The 16,357-nt window shown below is 40.1% G+C and overlaps 1 long non-coding RNA gene across 1 annotated transcript in view; it reads right to left on the bottom strand.

Moving 5' to 3' along the window:
• Positions 1-239: 239 nt before the first annotated feature.
• LOC144082768 (uncharacterized) overlaps positions 240-16,357 on the bottom strand; it is a 35,904-nt gene continuing 19,786 nt past the window's right edge. Inside the window, exons 4-5 of the long non-coding RNA XR_013303338.1 lie at positions 1,006-1,202; positions 240-324 (exon numbers count right to left, since the gene is read on the bottom strand). This is a non-coding gene — a long non-coding RNA (uncharacterized LOC144082768). The remainder of the gene's footprint in view (positions 325-1,005; positions 1,203-16,357) is intronic.

Below are 16,357 nucleotides of genomic sequence, written 5' to 3'. Positions count from 1 at the left end.
TTCTAAAATTTGGAAGACTTTGTAATATAGGCAAATATTATAAAATTGTTCAAGGGATCAATGTCTGGTTATCGTTACGAAATGAGTGATTGGGGCCACTAGTGGACAATCGTATCACAGTCATTCCTCCATCCAAGTGCTGGAGTCTTCCCAGCTGTTTGCCAGCCAATTGCAATAAATCAAAATAGAACGTTGAAAGTCATTTAGATTGGAATTGTAACATAAAACGAAGTACTTATCAGTTCAGTAGCGAGTCACAGGAGGCAGAGAACACGAGAAGAGGGCTTATCTGCTCATGCATACTCCTCCACCTTGCGGCTTCACCTATAGGGACGAAAAAACAGCAATGAAACATTTCCCCCGACAGGATGAAGAAATCTGTTGGCAAAGAATCTTGTGTATTTTTTGTTGTTGCTCGCGATTGATTTTCAGCATAGATGCTGTTCAGGTGGAAAGGATTGGCAACAAAAGTGTTTTCGTAACACCAGTTCCTTTGGGAATGCTTGAGTCTACAAGTCGGCCTCCATTTCCCCACAACTCATGAGCCCCAACCTCTTGAAACAAAAAAATCCTCCCACAGGACCCCCTGCAGCCTCCTGTTAGCGTTAAATGCCATACCCTCCATAACAGATTTATTTTTCCAGCGGGCAACGGCATCGTGGGACGGAAAAGCAACTGGGTTGCCCTTTTTGTGCTAGGAACTTGAAAACAAAAACAAAAGTGGTGCAAACCACCAAATTGAGTCAACGTGCAGGTTATACTCTCACAGTTCTTGACAGTAATATATTAAATATTTAAATTCAGAGATGTGTTTTATTTTGGTTTATTCATGATGCCATTCTATTTTGTTGTATTCAATTTTGTTGGAAGGGGGGAATGAACCCCTCCCAGTACAATCCAGTTAAATGCTTAGAGCCGTCAATGAGTTAAATGAGTGCCCTGTGGGGGTTGAAAAAGGAAATCATAATTAGTGCATGAAAGGCTTAAGAAACTAAGAAAATTCACCTCAGCATCGTCTCTTTGAAGCGGTCTTTGTCAAGCCATCAATTTAAGGCAATCCAACAGGCGACGCTCAGATTAGCACAATGAGGATTAGCCCACCCAGCCTCTGCTCATCCTTCCACTAACATTACCATTTGCCCGGTAGTGCGAGGCGTGGGTGCTGGGAAATAGCTGCGACGGCAGATTTTCGTGTTGTGAACCTGTGTGAGAGAGAGGAAAAAGGAGAGTGTAAGAGAAAAATGTTTGATTATGTTAGGATGGCTGTCACAAGCAATAATGAACAGCTGACTTCTGCTTATTTTTATGGAACATTTCAGTCAAGTAATTACATTTCATAAGATGCAATACACGATGGCATACTAGATGTATATAAAGAAAGAAAAATGATGAATGAAAGAACCATCTGGTGGCCAGTAATTTAATATAGATAGAAAATATGTGATATTGGTACAACAACTGATAGGAATCAGACTCACGACCCCAAAAAATGGCGTTGAAGCAACACTTGGGATTTGTTCCATTAGTGATGCATAAACCATTAAAATGGTGTGAATATGATACATTAGACAAGCATTGAAGACTAAATAGGGTACAGTTGGCCATTTTGGGCCTGCTGAACTTGCCCCATGTTTTCTCTCTGTTGCCCCCCTTGTGTTTAACACATTTCTCACTCTGACAAGAGTTCAGTCGTCACATTCCAACCCCGCAAGCAGGTTTTTGTGCAGAGTTTAAAGGAGGGGGTCGCACCACGTCAGCCGGCATCCATGTTTTTCCTAGCGGCGGATTGACAGCGCCACTGTGAATTATACATGCGCTCCGTCGGCAAAGAAAGAGAACAGAAGAGGGAGAAATACTAACACAGTCGGGTCTATTATGGTGATAGTCTTTTGTGTTCCACTCAAGTGTGTCACTCTTCAAATTGTGAGATGACTAAAAAAATGGCCATTTCAGCAACAACTGGGGTTAAATGTTGGGGTAATTGCAAGCTTCTACAGTGAAAGGGGCTGATTGCGACTGACAAAGGTGATGCCTCGATCTCCGTGGGATCCTTTGTTGACAATCTACATAATCACAAAAGAAGGCAATTAAAGAGGAAGCGGTACATTTATGGATGCTCTTGGAGAAGGCTGAAGGCCTTGTAACTGTGCTAGGATGCCAAGGACTCATTCGAATGGATCAATGTAACGTATTTAACCCTTTCAGTGGTCACAAAAGTGGGTAGCTATTCAAAGGTTGACACTTTGGTCTTTTGACCATTTATAGAGCGGATGGCTATTTTTGCTCATTTAAAAAAATTATAACTATTATTAGTATCGCAGAAGTTATGGAATTAAGAAAATGTCCGGTGCTCAGTGTCGCCTTTTGGTTGTTTGTATTCAAGAAGTTGGAAAAAAAGCTCAATTTTCTACTCTATACACAATGTTGTTTATGGCTATGATGTCAAGGTTGCATTCTATACAGTATGTGCAGTTTATGGAAGGATAAACAATAGACCAAATGGTCCTTCAGGATATTTTATTATGGTACAGTACTCTATGTTACCCTCACAGACTCCATTCTGAAACACAGGGCCATTGCTTATCTGACTATTTGCTTGATTTTGCATGATTTAATAGTAAATACGTAATAGTATAAAATTACAAGTACATAACAATAACAATTCCCTTATCGTACTACTGTGCTACTATTATGACCAAATCTATAGTGACCACTACTCCTAGTGTACCACTATAATTAGCAATTTCAATGCATGCAATTCTAACCATGGCTGCCCCAGAAAAGTTAACTCAACTCAATTTTTAGTAGGAAGCTGTCAAGAAATTATTGGAATCGCAATATAATCACCATTTTAATATAGTGCCAACCCCCCACTAGCAGTACTATTTCTGTCTCTACCAGGACATTTGGCAAAAAAAATCTGAAGTAACCATTGGTGTTTGGCTTGGCGGCCCGGGGGAAAAGGACGGTGGCCTCACAGTTCTGGGGTCGAGGGTTCATTCCCAGGTTCATCCTCACATGTTCTCCCCCAGCCATGCGTGGGTTTTCTCCGGGTACTCCGGTTCCTTCACCCATTCAAAAAACATGCATGGTGGGCTGGTTGAAGGCTCTAAATCGCCCCTGGTTATGAATGTGACCGTCTCCTTGTGCCCTCCGATTGGCTGGCCACCAATTCAGTGTCCCCTGCCTGGTGCCCATAGTTATTTGGGATAAGCTCCAGTGCCCCAAAAGGAATGAATGGTGCTTGGCTGGCTGATAAATATGGTAATAAATACTGATTAAATCCTGACAAAACTAATCCATTCCTGAGTATTTTACCCCAATAAAACAGATGATGGATACTTATTTGGTTAAGCGAGGGGAGCATATGTTGCCTATGCCTCAGCCTCAACTTTTGGCATTTCAGTATGAACTGAAGTGGGTCTTCCTCCTCCTCTTCACTTTCCTCCTCATTTTCTTTCTGCTGTGGGCTGACTCTTTTTTTATTCCAAGGACTTTGGCAAGTGTGTGATCACATTTTGCCCAAAAAAATTGACCAAAGTCCTCTTCAGCAGACTCTGCCTGGCTCCTTGCGACCATGGATATGAGCACAGAATCTTATTCTTTGCTATTTTGGATGAAAAAGCATGATTGCCCTCTGTAGTTCTTCAGAGGAAGTGCGGCATACAGCTCCCAGAATTTGTCAGCGTCTGAATTGAACACGCGAGTAGACATGAGGCGCTCGAGGTGATTTGTGGGCCATTGTTGTGCGGCGGGGAAGTGGTTGACAGGTCGTTGCGAGGTTTGCACAAGGTGCCAGCTTCCTGGCTAACAAGGCAGGCGCGGAAAGGGCCTGGAAGGAGATAATGGAGGAGCCCCGCAGGTGGATGCCACGTGCTGACTGTGTGGAGATACCTTCCAGTTTGACATACATGTGCGCAATGGCCTGTCAGTCTTTGGTTGGTTTCTGGCTTGGCTCATTTGCAAGTTAATCGGTCAGTTGGTTGATCGATCAGTTGTCAACCATCGATTTGAACCACGTCGATTGCGATTGGGTCTTAGAGTAGCGTTGGGAACCTCTGGGTACCTATAGATATGATTTGCAACACAAGAATCACGATATTGATCATCTCACAATATTGCGATGCATCGATACATTGGTCAGGAAGTCATTCCATGATGTTCCACAATATAAACTATTAAACCTGTTAGGTCAACCAATAGATATACTTTAATATAAGGAAGACATCGGAACGCATATCCAGCTATTTTTGCAAGAAGAGAATCCATCCTGACTCGTCCTCGTCACAGATGATTCTCAAGAACCGAATCCTCTCCTGCCCATTTAGTTGCATTAGAGTCAAAACAATTAAGGTTATCTATTCAAAACAATTGCATAAAAGGTAACCCGAACAACACAATTAAGGTCAAAAATCAAAAACAACTGCAACAACAATTGCATATCAGGTAAACTATTTTAAAACAATTGCGAGTATTTTCGGAGGTCGATTCGATATCGCCATCTGCTGCGGGATCCAAGTCAAAACAATTAAGAGTCCTTCCCGGATCTTCATTGTGAACTTGCGACTGGGTGAGGAGTTGAGGTTTAATCCAAGTCAAACAATCAACAGTCCTCGGATCCATATGAGAGGCCAAGGCTAAAGAAAACAACAGTCCTTGGAGCCAGCTGCAGTGGGGAGTGACCTTCAAGTCTGTTTCGGTAACAATTAAAGTAAGCGTTTGTCAAGCACATATACATATAATGGTTAATATTTAACATATGATATTAATATTCCACACATACATATAATGATTAATATTTCTTCGTTGTACGCCCATATATAATAGTACCCAAAATAACTCCAACAAAACCGATAAACAAGCTATTGCTGAATGGAAAATTAGCTACTGAAAATGTGGAATATAATTCAAATTAGTGGACTGACTTTGAATGTTTATGCCTGAGTGCCATTGACAGCGCTAATTGCTTATTGGTGAAACAGCAATGATTCGACTACAATACGTTTCCCACTGCGGATAATGCTTTTTCCCCGGTTATAATTTCAAATCATAGATTGAGTACTATAAGGGAAACATCTTGAGCGTGAGGCTGTAATTTAGATTCTTTGATTAATGGGCGGATTGAGTTTTACACTTTGTTGGAAAGGCGAATATTTCAGATCAGGCAATGTACAGTTTTCTTGCAGAAGTATTGACAGAGAATTATGTGTTGAAAAAAAATCCATACATCTACTACCTTCAAAATGTACAATACATGCTTACATCCTTGAGAGCATCCAACAAAAGATAGCCTTCCCTTGCACGCACGGGAAATGATTTTTTTCCAGGTGTGCCTACGTGAAAACCTGTGTTTAGTCAAGCAAGCGACTGGGCAGTTTGGAGATTAATATTTGTCTCCAACTATTGGACTCATCTGATACTTAGATATGTCCAGGCAGCCTCACGAGCACATCTTATTCATCTTCAAAGTAGAAAAGGAGGATAAATATTAAAGAAACAGGTGTTTTCATGGTGGAGCGTGTAGACAGGATGGAGATTTGTCACCGTTTATCTCGTGCACTCCTGTCTACGCAAGAGTGAAACATCCTTTCATTTCCCAAGGTTAGCCAGACAGATATTGGAGAATAACAAATATGCAAAAAGTGGAAAGCTTGGATTGAACAGAGAGTGGAAAATAAGAGGCAAGCACCACTTCTTTACCCTCCGTTGACTTCATTTAAGTTAGATTGAATAAGAGACCAGAAAGAAGGTTTGGGCGTTCGAACGCACTCACTGAATTGTAATGTGTTGTATTGTCGTAGATGACCTTGTACTGTATTGAACTGTTTTGTAATTTATGGCATTCTGTGAAAATGTAATGTATTGAATTGTGTTCAGTCATTGTAGGTAGCATTTGAAATTCCGACAACCTCATCACTGGGTTCAACTTCCTCATGGAAGAACACTGGAGTAGCTGTTGGCCATGTTTAAAAAAGGTCATATGGATTGAAACAGGCTGTTTTGAAACACTAACAGAAACTCATAATTTGAGAATTTAACTCTGGCTTGATACCCTTTCTTGCATTAATTATGACTTCAGGTTTAATTTACCTTTCCAGGGAACTCGCTTAACTCATGGTTTGTCACTGATAGCACTAGATGTCAGAAGCCTTGAAAGATACGGATTCACGGTAAGTCCGACCAGTTTAGATTCTTGGACGTCGTTCACTGTCAATTGCTTGCAGTGAGTTAATTACTCATTCATTTATTTTACATATCGCCTATCCTCGCAAGGGTGCTGGAGTCTATATCCCAGCCAACTATGGATAGTGGGCGGGGGACACTGAACATTTTTGCCAACCAATCACAGGGCACACTCAGATGGACAATTCACACTTACACTCATACCTAGGGACAATTTTGAGTGTTCAATCAGCCTACCCTGCATGTTTTTTGGGATGTGGGACAAAACCAGAGTACACCGGTGAGTGGTTCGAGTGCATTACTTTACTTTAGGATAGAGACAACAATTCTGATGATCAAGCACAAAAGAGTCGTAATTAAGGCTTTGTTTGCAGATATTGTACATCATAACTTCTAAGGAAAAAAATAACCCAGACAAAAAAGACACATTCGTTAAAATCAATCAATCCCAAAAAAGTTCAGTTAAAACACACTCAGTTAATAATAATACTTCATTCATCAAATGAATTTTACAGGTTACTGTCCAAGTATTTGGATAGATTAAACAAAGATGAATAACTTAAGTCTTACGGCCTAAACGTGGTACACTTTGGTAAAAATATAAGTATTGTTACCACATAAGTGTGCCAATTACCTTAAAAAGGCTCCCCAGTTGAGTATGGCGAACTTAATGCATTAAAACAAAAGCTAGTCAAATACAGCTAATATTAGTACTACTTATGCATAATTTGGTAGATCCGACAAAGACCATGTGACATGAAAACGTTTTCTTTCCATGAAACAGCGCCTCAACATCCATCATCATTAGTCACATAAACAATTGGTAGTATCCTTAGCCATCAATAATCCTCAAGTAAACATTTGTAAGGTGTCATTACTTTCATTAATAAACCCTCCTCATAAGCATTCATCGCGAGAGCTGATTATCATTCCGCAACCGTAGCGGGTCATAAAACGCTATTAGCCCAACGTCCTCATTTGTATGCCCGAACCCTCCCCGAGATATTCCCGAAACAGCATGCAGAGCACCACGTGGGTGTCTGTCACCTCACGTGCGGCTAGACGGAAATCCACCTTTCACCTCCTTATTTCCCCACCATATTAATCAAAGGTGGCGTATGGAAAGCAGTGGACATGGAAAAACGAATATGAATAATCAGCTGCTTAACATAACATCTAAACATTGTTTTGTTTCTTTTCTGCATTCCCCGCGTAGCCTGTGTGACCTCAGAAGTTGAGCGTCATCAACGAGGTGTCTGTCTGCATCTCTTTGGAGTTTTTGTTCCTATCGGTTGTGACAGCAGGGAAACAAACAACAGCCCCCGGGGAAGAAATTGGCGTACGTGCGGTGGTGCTTTGCTCATGCGTAGACACGCACAAGCACTCCTTGGCAAGCTAGATGCACCCCATACGTAGCAGCAAACTCCACCCCCCAAAATCAACATCAATACATGCTTGCCTTTATTGTACTTGGACTTTAATTTGAAGTCCAACTATAGAACTCTTGGCATGAATCTCAACATTTTAATTAGAAATTCTAATCTTAGGCCAAAATGTAAACCCTAAAACTGAAATCTTTATCCTGCCTTGAAACCTTCTCAATTTATTTTCCACACAGTTTCATGCTCAAGAATTCCCATAATGCAATTCCACACCGTCTGAGACTTTCTCCCACACAGCACCCGGCTGACCCCCACTCAGCAAAACTGCCACCTAACATACACAACTCCTTGTCTTGTTGCCGTTTGATGTGCTGCTACTTTGCCTTTTGATACATACACACATCCATCGCTGCTCTTTGATAATCCTACACCATGTCTAGCTTGCCTCCAGTTCGCTTCCATCACCAGGGGGGCCACATAGGTCCCGATCTGCCACAGTGCCTCGGTGATTGCTTTGTTTATCTACACGGCCCCGGGTCCTTAGAAATGCCTTGACCGGTCCATCTCAGCAGGGAGTGCGTGGAGCCCACCGAAAGACTAACGAGAAGCCTGGCAATACGTTCAGATGTCATATATATTTAAAAAACAACTCTAGTTTTTGTGTTAGAGGGAATGCCTCACCCCACTCATTAACTTTCACGATATTCATTCCTAAAGACTACGGTTGTCACAATAATAAAGTGTTCAACTTAATATCATTACTCAAAAATATGCTTGATAAGAAAAAAAATGTCTCACTCTTTATATCCATCGTCCGTCTTTTCAACAAGAAAACAAAGTGAAAAGTTTTTTAATGAAAATCCCTATATTTCTAAAACCAACAAAGCCTCCAAGGATTGACTATGTGAACTTTTGTCCAAGTTGTTTTTGGTGGGTTCAACAGACAGAAGCAGCAACAATAACCTCGGGCTATATATAGTAGAGGCTGTGATAAGGTACGAATGGAACACGCCTGTCGGTTCAGTCCTGCTTTGAGATAAAGAACTCTGTGTCTTTTAGGATCTGAATGAAGACAAGAAAGCCCTAGTCTCTCGATAACATCGCTGGAACTAAAAAGAAAATTGACTTGTCCCATTTGCAGATGAAGCTCACAATAGCAAGGGTCAAAATGATGAATCCATTTTTAACCGAAACCCTCAATGTTAATGTTTAACATGACCCTCAACCTTGGTTCATCAGACGTCTTTTGCTGGCAGAAATACAAAGAAAAACAACAAAGGAAAAACATTTTCCGCTAAATGGGAAGCCACTTAAAGTATCCAAAAACAGAAGTATTTTTCTCTTGTTTGCAAAACGTCCAAACAAGTGAGCACAGCGTGATGAAACAGCTTGCAACCTTTTAGAGCGATGCCTGCTTATGCGGCGTATTTATTCCAGGCAATTCCATTCCTGCCACCATGAGGCAGCCCACATTTACAGCAAGTCACCGAAGACCAGCAATTAGCAGCCTCTCCTGCCCCCACAATGCACCATTGCCTCACTCTGTGCTAAAGAAGTCCTACTAACAACACTGTGAAAATGCATAGGTAAATGACAGAGGTGGCAAATGTACTCTCATAGAACGTTGCCGTCATTCTCAAATGTCACCACTGACGAATGTCAATGACTATCAATCAAATACCATTTCTACAAAAATAGAAACTAGTTGTCTGCCTGCATATTGCAATCATAGCAGCACACAAATTAGTATTGAAACGATATGACCACGCCCAATAGCGATTCTGACACTCGGCTCTGTGCCCAATGAAGGTAGTACACTTTTTTTTTTTGATTTTTTTTGAATTTGAATCTTTTCTTAACTGGTCACACGGCACTGGTGTTCCAAACTTTTGCAAGGTAAAAGCAAGAAAGACTAAATAACTGCTCGTATCTGGGAACACATGCACATCAAGTCACCCGAATGTCTAAGTATAGCTGATTAGATAAGGGCAGAAGTCAACATAAAAATACAACAAATTATCTGCTACTGCTTAGAGCACCAAATAAAAATGCACAACTATGTGAAAACCTGAAGTGCAATTGATGAGTAACAGAGACACAACATTCAACTGTGTGTGTGTGTGTACGTGATGGGGGGCTAAATGCCTGCATTATGAACAATTTTCTCGCTCAGTTGGGCTTTGGTGACCATTAGCAAGAGCTAAAATTCCACGTAATATAATTGTTAGCTGTCCTCCTTAGCAATAACCAATCTCACTCAGGCAGCTGCATGAGCAGTGCGCAGTTTGTAATTACCCAGGTAGCTAATGGCCACCAGTACCACTACCTCAGTCATTCTGCCGATTGCAACCACGTCGCACACAAATCCCCCAGATTAGATGGGATCTCTGCCCTGCGCTATGGCTAATGGCTCATACTGCAGCATATGTGCACTCCCATGTGGACACAATCACAGCAATGCTGGGTTTTTAAGATACATACACTCACACAATCACTCAGCCTTTATGGACTGAGGTGATGCTTTCTTGTACAAAACACAATCAATGCAAAACTTGTTTTTTTATCTGCAGCAAAACAGTTAATGGGACTTTCCAAAAAAGTTTTTTGGGGCAGGTCAATCCCTGCAAACCCTCCCACGTCAAATGTATTTGGACCCCCTAGCGCCGTCAATGGCAGACAATGAGTTAAATAGTGTCTGACCCAGATATTAGAACACAGGATTCAAAGTGGCGGCCCGGGGGCCAAATCTGGCCCGCTGCATCAATTTGTGCGACCCGAGTAAGTAAATCATGAGTGCCAACTTTCTGTTTTAGGATAAAATTCAAATGAAGATTATAGATATATAATATATTTCCTGATTTTCCCCTTTTTAAATCAATAATTGCAATTCTTTATCCATTTTTTTCTTTTGGTGTTTTTAGGTCAAAAAGCATTTTGCAAAATCTAAAAATAAATATATAAAAATATTTTTGGTTTTCCACTTTAATATTGAATATAATTTTTAAAAAAATTGTTTCCATTTGAAATGAAAAACAAATGATTATTAGATGTTTTCCCTTACTAAGAAAAAAAGTTCAAATAAACAGTTTTATATCTACAAAAAACTGAATATTTAGGGATTTTGATCCAGTTCCTATAATCCAATTTTTAAAAAATCTAAATATTATATCTAAAATGGTCCGGCTCACATGAAATCGAGTTGATGTTATTGCGGCCCGCGAACCAACCCGAGTTCGACACCCTTGTATTAGAGCAATTTACAGTCATGTGAGTAAGCAGTAATTTAGTATCAAAAGAAAAATGTATTTTCTTTAAATATGGTATGGGTAACAGAACTGATTGACAATCAGTCCCCTGCTCTCTTTCACAGTACCCCTCCCACCAAATCAGATGGGATTAGCCTACTGCGAGTCGTCTAGAATAAAACGGATGGTAGTGTGTGCCGAGAGAATGAAGAGGACAACTTGGCCCTTCAGTCTCATGTAATTTAAGCCCATATGAGCAGACGGGCAGCACCGGTGGCGTCCCGCATACTAATAATAGCATCGAAGTCTCGTCGGACGGCGGGATGGGGGAATGCTGAGATGTCATGCATTATGCATGTATGCAAATACTGGAAATGGATTACATGAAAGGGCACCTGTGGTTCTAGCTTTAAGGTACGTGCAACAGGGGAAAAGATATCAACGGCGGGCTCATTAAAATGGACCAGTCATACTGATTCTTATGTATGTCGAAAATTGGGTGACATTGCCAAAAACCACTGCAAACTTGGTATAACAATATTTTCCCAAACTCAGTTAATGTGTCATATTGGCTAGCATGGTATACAAAATTAAATAGCACTGTTACAGTTGTTCTGTATGTGTATGTGTGGGTATATATATATATATATATATATATATATATATATATATATATATATATATATATATATATATATATATATATATATATATATATATATATATATATATATATATGTAGCAACTCTAAAAAATAATGAATTTATATGGAAAAAATATGAATATTGCATGTGGGGAACTTTGCTTAGCAAAGCATCCCTGCAGTCAAATCACGAATACCATGTTTGACTTTTGACTTTCTTGATCCATGAGACCCGAGTCAAGTTGTTTAATAGGGTTTTAACTTAACTAGCTAGATTTTTGCCTTCCTTGAACCTTCAAGGTTGGGAAATATGACTTCCTTCCACCTTTACTGAAATACTCAAGCACTTGAGCGATCATCTTCTGGATCAGTGTTATCTCTGCAGATGCAACAGCACGATAAAATGCTTCCCTTACTCTCTTCCCCGTATCGATATTCTTGTTTTGAGGCCCCGTCAGGAATCCATTCGGTCCCAAACCATCACTTCGCCATTTTAGAGAACCCGCTTTTCCTATTGAGTGACTTTATCTCAGGAAAAGTTCATCCCTGGATTGCAAGGCGCAACTCCTCCTGATAGACTTTCATGTATAGTGATAATGAAATAGCGACTAGGCGTCTCCTTTTCAATAATTGTGTCATTGCGCATTTCCCAGCGGCTGCATTACTTGATATAAATGCATAATGCAGGTGTGTATGTGTTTGTGTTGGCATATGTAGTATAGTGTGAGAGGGATGAGCTGAGATTGCTATCGCTATGATGGATTGCAAAGTGTAGCTGTAGTCTGTGGCTGGCTAAAGGGTGTCCGCTAATGTATTCCCTCTCTGGAGACTGGCTCTGTGTCTGTTACACTTTTGCAGTGAATGAGAGGGGGAAAGCAATTTCTGTGTACTACTTGTCGATGCAGGTCAAGTATACATATACACACACACACACACACACACACACACACTCAACATTCAGTACACTTGTACAGGCTAATGTCTTTCAGGAGAAGAGCAAAATATGCAGAAGGGTGATAATTGAACACTATGCTTATTACTGTGGGATAAACATTGTAGTGTACTACATAAGATTTTTTATGAGAACCACTAAAGAAAAATAACACAATTCTAGTGGAAATTTTTGCGTCCGGTCGACCAAACGTCCGGTCGACCAAACGTCCGGTCGACCAAACGTCCGGTCGACCAAACGTCTTTCGACGAAACGGCCGAGTACCGCTAGTAAAAAAACAATATGGGAGCATATCAGTAACTTGCTGGGGTTCAAAGTATCGCAATATATGTATTACCATATCGAAATTTTGTATATATTGTAGTTTTGATCAGCAATTTCGGTGTCCCAACTCAAGCAAAAGTGTTGATTAAAAGAAAAAAATCAATAGCACATAGAAAATGTCAACTTTAAAATCCCATTAGACTGCATGTGTGTTTTATTATCATTCTTGACGGCTACATTGTGTGCGATCGAAAAGGGACGAAATGGGATTCACGCAGTGAACTCTGCGATAAAAAGGCAACGGCGCAGTGAGCGCTCATTGTGCCCGAGATAAGGGCTGCATCTTAAAGGGTTAGAAGAAGAGCGCAGATAAGCTTTAATGAGCAAGAAGCAGAAGCGCGTTTAGACTCAACACCGACATCAATATGAGATGATACAAAACATTCATCATTCATGTCATGGCCTCGCTGTATTGACTGAAAGAAAAAGAAACACAGATGGATGTGCATGCATGCTATCAACATGAGAGACTTCAAAGTTCTGGCACAATTTTGCCATATTTGTAATCGTTTGTAAAAACTGCTAATTGAAAAAAAACACCAGACTGGTCTAACAGGATTCCATGAAACAACTCGAAGAATTTTACCCATGACAACAAATTCTGTGAAAATTCACGTATAAGCCGCATTGGACTATAAACCGTAGAGTTCAAAGCAAAGACAAAAAAGAGCAACAAACTGAAAATTACAGTGCATGTTTTAGGATATTTAGTATAAATTCAGGATATTGGAAATCACAAATCTTAGCCTAAACTACATTTGGTAATAAAATTCCTGAAATTTACTTAGGGTAAAGTCTCCAAATTTCTAATTGGAAAGTTCATTGTTTACGAGGAAAAGGACGTAACCCTTTGTTGTAGAAATACGCACACAAACACATGCAGACACAAAATGCAACAAAACACTGAAATCTATCAGAGTTTAGCACATTTTCTTGCGTCTCCCTAGAGAACGTTCGGAAGGACTTTTGCAGCTCGTGTTGAAAGCTCTCATCTTGTTACCCCTTTAATCATCTGGCAGATAAGGCCGTGCTTTTGTTGCCATAAAAAAAATCTAATGACTGACAAACATCCAAAAAAAGAAGTTAATGAGTTTTGTATATATGTGTGTGTATCGGTGTGTGTGCATGTTAGGCAGACGCTCCCTTAGCAGCCATGTCATTAACCAAGAAATAAACTGTTGTTATGTTCTGCCGAATCCAATTGTGAAGGCAAAAGCGAATTGTGTCAAAATAAGGATCGAAAGCAGGTGATTGGATAACGGTGCACCACATCAAATTAAGCATATGCTTTTCTTTATAAAGCGTTTAATTACAGTATGGGACATAGTAATGGGATAATTATGATGCTACATGTTTTTAATGAGAACAACATCTAGAGGTTTAGTCTCATTAAAAGGCACTATGTCACAAAATAGCAAGCTTTTGTCACAATATTATTTATTTTTTACACGAGCAATCATTTAACTCACTGGCAAGTTTTTTAAAAGGCCAAAATCATAATGTTCATTTTTATATCTCAAGCTTTTGTTTCACACCAAATTTCATTCCCATAAAATACGGTACTTGAGTAAACTATGCAATAACCCTATCCTTCCTGAGACCTCAAATCCGTATGACTAGCGAGAAGACATTTATCAGTGTGTTAATCCAGAAAATGATGGCATGAAATAGAAGAGATGAAAAATTATGAGCAGGGAAATGGCATCATCACTTTAACTAAAAAGTGAGGATGTCTGTCAGTAGAGAATATAAAACAGGCATCATATGAATTAATCATCAGGGGAAAAAAACTTACTTTAAATGCTTTTAAAAATATTCGCTTTGTGTGTCTTAACTCCATAAAGCATTTATTTAAAATTGCCTGATATTTCTTATACTACTATTAACTTTACGTCTTCTATTTGCTGTTGAAAAATCGGCTTAACTGTTGTTAAACTTGAATGATCAAAGCAGCAAAGTTAGATCCCAATTCAGACTATATTCAGCAAACCATTTTTTAATCGCACACTAACCTACAATTACTGCTACCTGAAACTGAAAGCCGTTCATAAACCCCTCTCCTCACAATCCCTTCTAATGGACTTAAACGCGTGCGTTGTCAAATATTGCTTTGCTTCCCGTTTTTCCCCTTAATTGCGCATTAACAGGCAGCGTGCTGAGTGCATCGGTAAATAACGAGCCTTTCGGGAGAGGAAGTTCACGGCAGGCCGCCCTATCGATCTCGCCTGGACTCGAGGGAAGGACGGCGGGGAAGGGATGGAAAAATTGTTACACTCAGCTTTATATTGGTGATTGGTTGCCAATGGTAGTAATTATTGGAGTGTGGGGGTTAAAAAAAAGGAGAAAGGGGCCAGTTAAAGTGACTTGTATTGTTTTAGAAAATTTGGCAAGAGGAAGTTGTGTTTTGTAGACAAACTATTTCTGCAGACCACACACACATCTTCATTAGACTACAGTATTTTGCACTTGAATTTCTTAACTCATTGGCTGCTCATGGTATTAGACATCCATTAAATTTGATTTGGAGGGGTAGATATTCTCGGTCTTTTGAATGACAAAAGCCACCTTGCACAATAATCTCCAAAAATGAAATGTATAAGACACAGAGAATGATTGATTAAAGACAACCGGCGAGATAAACCAAACATCTCCAAATAATCAACAAGTCAACACCAATTCATGATCATTTCCATCACAGACCATCAAATGAAGAATGGATTCTCTTCTCTCCACTTTTTGAATCAAAATGCTGCCACTTGTTCTCCAAACCCAATAAATGAATTTTCTCACATCCAATATGCATTGTTGTCTCACATTAAAATGGTTGCCAATGACGTCAACCACACCTATTCCTGTTGGTAAATATTTTTTTTTAGTACATCCATCATGGCCAATGTAAGAGTTAAAACATTTTGGTTGACCATCATGAAGTGAACTTTAGATACAAAATGTTGACAACATATGAAAGTGTGATGAGATCACAAACATTTTCATGCTTCAGTATTACTACAACCCAGTGGCGGTCCGTGCATTTTCTCGTAGCGTCTTCAACGGGTAAAATCCACTCCTAGCAGCATTAAATGATTAAATACAAATACTGGAGCTTTTTCAGACATTATAACCGGGCAAGGGGAGTGACGGCCCGCCACTGCTACAACCTTCTTTCCCACATTTTAATACATTCAGACATCCTAATAACACCATGGTAAGCAGTTTTTACTGCGCCTTGGAACCATACTGAGTGCTAATTTCTGCATGTCCAGTGTGAGCACAGACCAGCAGGAGGTAAAATTGTGCTCCAGCGGGCCTGGCAACCAACATTGCTCACTTTCCCCAAGAAATAGTCACGTCTCTAAAATTGTTTTCTACGGTAATCATCCGCCTGTTTGAAGCAGGAAAGGGAGCAGGGTGGTTCGTCTTGCATTTCACAGATCAGCAACACGAGAGAGGCCAGGCCAGGCTTCTGATATCAGCAGGGGGGCAACCAGGTGACGGAGCACCGCAGTCTTCTCATCGTGCCTCAAAAACCTCGTCGAACACACCGATGGAATCAAAGAGAAGTCAAGTCAAGCCATCTCTGCCACTTCCCATATGGAATCCAACTGGCATGTTTGCAAAATGCCGAGTA

This window comes from Stigmatopora argus, chromosome 9, assembly GCF_051989625.1.
Source record: "Stigmatopora argus isolate UIUO_Sarg chromosome 9, RoL_Sarg_1.0, whole genome shotgun sequence".
NCBI lineage: Eukaryota > Metazoa > Chordata > Actinopteri > Syngnathiformes > Syngnathidae > Stigmatopora > Stigmatopora argus.
This window is presented reverse-complemented; position numbering and strand designations above follow the sequence as displayed.